The following is a 5559-nucleotide window of genomic DNA, read 5'->3' on the forward strand; positions in this document are numbered from 1 at the left end:
GCCTTGTCAGAGGTCACCTGTGATCTAGGGGCGTATTTTATCCCATCTTGTATTTCATTCAAGACAACTTAACCTACTAATTGAGTTGCGCAGTGTCATCATAAAGCGCCATATCTTGAAAGGCCATGAAAGTAATGTAACAAAACTATCTTGGAGCTTAATAGTCACCGATGTAAGCAAAAACAACTCAGAGGAAAACATGTCATATTTCGTTTTCTTTTTAATTACACAGATACATAGCTCAACACAGACAATAACCTGAATTAGAATGATTACAACTTCACATATCCAACATAGCGCACAGTTAGAGAAGGGAAATAGCAAAAAGAGGGGGGAGGAGAGCATGCAAGAAATAAATAAACGTAAAAATTATCCTGGCACAGATCACTTTATCTAGAGAATGATAACAGGACCCTTAACATGGAAAATAAACAAGCAAAGAAGAAATCAAAACAAAAAGAAAGAAAAAGATCCTTCAACACGCCCACCTTTTTTTCCTACAGAAACATTTCATTTTTCTGTAATTTTGTATTGCACAATACAGTATAATCCTACAAATATCAAACCAAGCCTTTTGTTTGAAGTATCTATATTTTTAAAAGTCCCTCCCCGTCATGGCTTATGCATGGGAGACCCAAGTGCTGCGTCCACCTTGCTAGCAAAAGAGAGCAGTTTTAGCTTTATGGGTTTTTTATACAGTACAATCACACACCAAATGAACAATGTAATCCCATTCATAGACTAATCCAAGCCATTGCTCATGAATGAAACACATTATGTCCTCAGGTTACCCATCTTGTAGTAATTTCTGTAATCATTATGTGTATCCTATTATTGAGCAAAGTTATTTCAGAAAGCGAATGACCTCCATTCTTGTGTGGTTTAATGCAGATACCAACCCCTCTTTTTTTTTCTCTCTCCCTCACCCTCTATTACATAGGAAGTTCCCAGGACATCCTTTGACTCAGGTTGTATTTACAAACTACTTACATGGCCAGTGTCCCAACCAAATCCGTCCCCCTAACAAATGGAGACAGCCGAGCTGAAAGTGCCCAAGACACAGGAAAGGAAGTTCTTACGCAAGCCCTATTTGGTTTAGTTTTGGTCAAGAGAAAAAATACATGGACAGAAAGAGTATTGAGTATTGTACCGCACATTTCATCAAAATGTTGCCACGAGCAGACATGCAAAACACATCTCAGGGTGTGAAGGACATCCTTTACCATCAGATTTTTTTTGTTTTAAAGCTCTTGAGGTTCAAGTAAAGTTAGGTCATTTCAAGAAGGGAGAGCTCTCCTTGAAGTATGCTTTCTAAACACACACGGACACATTTTCTGGCCACAGACAGGCTGAGAGGTGTTAGATTACTACAACGTTCTTGTTGATTTATGAGAACAAGCATCAGAGCTGCTTGAATGAATCTTGACCTTGCAGAATGTACTGATAGTTTTGCTGTGCTTTCAGTGTGTGTTTCTTGTTGTTTTAAGTATTGCAGACGCTTTGGTTAATGGCCACAGCGTCTCCCATGTTGTCTCCTGTAACACAAAGGTCTGCTCTCTCCACTTAAGTCTAGAGCCATGCAGAAGTACTTTGGTATGTGCTTTTGAATTCATTTGGGTCACACGGCGGCTGCGACAAGTGGCATTGCGTACTCAACTGGTTTACAAAAAGATGTCGAAATCAAAAAAGATGTCATTTTCAAAAAATGGCGTTTGGTTCAGTCAGCGACATTATACTTCCACTGACAGGTTAAAGCCTATATGACACACAAGCAGTGCTATAGCTGCAGTGGGGTCTAAAGTACACCACAGAGCATCCATGCAAGCAAAAAAAAATGCAGTTGAGTTTCAACGCTGTGCAGACCATACACTCACAACCAAACAACCATTTGCACACACTCATTTGGAGACGTGCAGAGGTGATGATATCCAACAAGGACTTTTTTTCTCAATCTCACGCAGGAGGTCTACAGTACGACCGGATGGGTTTTGCATGTCTGCCAGTGGCACCATTTTTGTACTGTACACTTTCCAGACTCGCAGGCTTCTTTCTCTTGTCTGTCATTGGGCATTTGCAGCTGGCCGCTCAGAAAGCAGTCCGATTTGGGTAGGCATGGGACATTTTAGTGCAGGAGGGATGTAGGACAGCTTAGGAGAGAACAGGAGAGGAGTTTACTATGACACAGGCAATAGACTGACTCTGATTAAATACGTTTTGGGACTGATGCAAGCAAACTTATGCAGGAGCAGAATCATCTTCAGCATATCACATCTGACAGAATTCATATATTACTTTGATAATGAAATAAGAAAATAGATATGCTATGATAAATTAAATAATAATTAAAGTTTGAAAAAAAAAGCTGACGATGCAAACAGACATCTCGGCGAATCTGCCTCCATAGTGCTTCGCAACAGCACAAAACAATAAAACACCAAAGATCCTTCAAGTTTGGTCCATTTTCAGAGGTACAGCATGAGAATGGATAGGATTGGAGTGTTTCTGTTCAACGTATACTCTAATCGGTATGAAAGCAGGGCTTCACAACAGCACCATGTATTGATGTGAATCGGTAACTCTGGAGATGAGCATCCAAGATTTCTTTCGAGCAATGTGAACCTGAACCACAGATTCTTTTCATTTTCTCTCTTGGGTGCATTACCCATATCTTTCCTGTAACATGCTCACAGAGCTGAGCTAGCTAGGCTATACCTAAGAGGAGAGGATGCCTGTAGAAATTAGCATTGCTCTCCAGCACCTGGTTCCCATACGATGGGCTGGCCTCCACGTGTGCAGAGTGACCAGAGCTGGACCTACTGCAGTTGTATTTTGGCCCAAAGGATGGCAATGTTTCCCAACTTCCCCTGCAATCTGTTCATATGGGTTGAAGCCAAGTCTCTGGTTGAAATCACCAACCTGACAGTGGAGTTTGTAATCGAAACTCACACTAGCCCTTCTTGCTGTTACACTGAAACATTAGCTCCCACAGTGGAAATGATGCCCACTACAGTATAGAAGAGTGGGCCAGTGGACTTATCTCATAACATAATTCCCATTTGATTTGTATCTCCCCCATTCCCATGGCATCCTGTTGATAATATGCTCAGCACATGTGCTAATATCGAGAAATGTGATGGTCATTCTGTAATTACAATTGATTTGATTTCCAAACAAAACAAGCAGAACAAACAAACAAAAGCAGATGAAATGGAGAGAAATTCAATTCTAGTCATTATACTTTAAAGGTTTCTGTTATTTGGCAAACACATTTTTGGACCTCTTCTTTTTTAAATACTATGTACATTCACATTAAGTTACTGTTGTTATTTTAAATATATTTATACGTATATTTTTTTCGTTATAAGTCACCCTAAGGGCAGTTTTTGAGGTTCCCTTCAGTAGCTGAATTCTCTTTTCCATATTGCACCTCTTGCTCTCTCTCACTGTCTAACAATGCGAGCAATATAAAATATTCTACAGGAGGATTTCCTTTCTCATTGATATAGATACAACAAATTGAAGAATAGGTACAACACAGGCTTCTTCTCCTTCAGTGTCTCCAATATGCCTCCCTTGTTTCTCAGTAAAATGTTCATTTGTGAACCTGAAGGGAGAAAAAAAACAAACAAAAAAACAAACAAAACTGTTCCCCCTCTTTCCGAAACACACACCAGGACGGCAAAGGCAGACAGAGACACCGAGGAAACAGAAAGGTATATCTACAAGCAGGGATTTGATCCTTTCACAAATATGTACTCGCTGTTTCTGTCAAAGAGGCAAAGCGGGTTTGACAGAAAGGGGCATGGAACACACAGGGGCATTGCCAAGGGGAGGTAGAGAGAGAGAGAGAGAGAGAGAAAGGGAGAGAGAGAAAAGAACCATGTCTACACCACTTATGAGGCTCTTTAAAGTCTGTTTCTTGTCATGCTTTGGAAAAAACGTGGGAGAGTGAAAAAAAGATGAAACTCCATTGTTAATGTCTCAGTCTTCACAGCGCTTTAAAAAAAGAAACAGATCATGACGAACAGAAGGCTTACTCTTAGTGTACAATGCTCACACAGACAGACGGACTCAGAGTTCATTTTTCAGTCTGTTTTTTGGGGTGGTGGTGGGGAGGGGGTGATGTCTGGGGCAGTTCCAATGTCATTCTTTTTCTCTTCGAGGGCAACTACGAGTCTTTTCCCTCCACACACAATTCACAATTTCCATGTCCCAGGCAGCTTCCCTTTGCCGTCTAGAACAATCTCTCCAGGTCATTTTTTTCTGCTTGTCTGAATATGTTTTGTGTGTGTATGGGCGTGTGTGGTTGTGTTTCATGTCTCATGTGTTGTCCACCCACTCAGAAGTTTTTTTTTTCTTTCTGCCAGCGATGTGAATTCACATTATTTGTATCAATAGGGTTTGTCGACCCTTACATGGGTAGCTGCAGTGCATTAAGTCTGAAGAGTCATTTGGGATTTTTTCCATCATATCCTGTTGTTTTTTTGGGAACGGGGGTGTGTCAGTGTGTGTGTCTGTGTGTGTGTCTGTGTGTGTGTGTGTTTTCATATGTGGGGAGAGAAGGTGTTCGCTGTGGCCCCCCACACACACACACTCACATAGCCTGCTTGCTTTTACAGGGCTGGCATTGCTGAGGAGCTGAAGTAGTCGTTTTGTGTTTGGTTACAAGATGAGTGCTTCTCCTTGTCGCTCAGTAACTTTGGCAGTGTCATAAAAAGGTTTGGATTCTGTTTTTTTTTTCTCCTCAAAAATTCATTTGGGTTCACATCAGTAAAGAGAGGTGAGTCCGGTGTAGGTTTTCTTGGCTCGCTAGCAAGGTAGTTAACAGGTTTTCTTAAAAAGGTTTTTGTTATTATTATTGATAATAATATCAATATTATTATTATTATCATTATTATTATTTATAATGATTTTTGGACTGTTCTTTATTTTTTTTTTTTATTAAAGCCAAAGAACTTCTATCAACAGGTGAACATTTCAGATGTTCATGAGAGGGTCCTGGTGGTGGTTGGGTTGGGTTGGGGTGGGTTGGGGGTGGCCTCCTGGTACCTGTCAGCTTCCTCAGACTGAGGCTGGACACTGAGCAGAGTGGGCCTGCTGCCTGCGCTCTTACGCCTTAAAATCCTGGACATTGTGTCTCCAGAGAGAAGGTGGGGAGGTGGGGCTCTAGGTGTTTACGTACTGTTCCAAGTCCACCCTCTGTTCTGCATCAGATCACTGGGGAGGCACAGGAGCATGGTGGTCTCGGGGATTAACTGCAATCTCCACCCCTTCCCCACTCTCCCCAAGGCCTGCACCCACCCCTACTCCCAGCCCCATACCCACAGCGTTCACTGGGGTGGAGCTGAACTTGCGGAGGGCCATGGAGGAGCTAGAGCTGCAGCCAAGCTCGCTGTGGAGCTTTCAGCGCTGGTTGGTGCCAACTAAGCTGACAGTGTTTGCATGTTCTATTTGTAAAAGGACATAACCCAATTTATAAAGGGAAAACACATTCCATTTATAGGCATTAGTGAACACTCTCTGTCCTGACAGCCCCGTATTGTATTAACTCAGACCCCA

The 5559-nt window shown here is 41.8% G+C and overlaps 1 protein-coding gene across 5 annotated transcripts in view; it reads right to left on the reverse strand.

Annotated features, from left to right (window-relative positions):
* Nucleotides 1–3232: 3232 nt before the first annotated feature.
* cbfa2t3 (CBFA2/RUNX1 partner transcriptional co-repressor 3) overlaps nt 3233–5559 on the reverse strand; it is a 50270-nt gene continuing 47943 nt past the window's right edge. For all 5 annotated transcript variants that reach the window (XM_062549596.1, XM_062549598.1, XM_062549597.1 and 2 more), the window contains exon 12: nt 3233–5559. This exon is cut by the window's right edge and continues 888 nt beyond it. The gene's annotated coding sequence lies outside the window, so the exon portion shown is untranslated.

This window comes from Sardina pilchardus, chromosome 11 (genome assembly GCF_963854185.1).
Source record: "Sardina pilchardus chromosome 11, fSarPil1.1, whole genome shotgun sequence".
In the NCBI taxonomy this organism is placed as follows: domain Eukaryota; kingdom Metazoa; phylum Chordata; class Actinopteri; order Clupeiformes; family Clupeidae; genus Sardina; species Sardina pilchardus.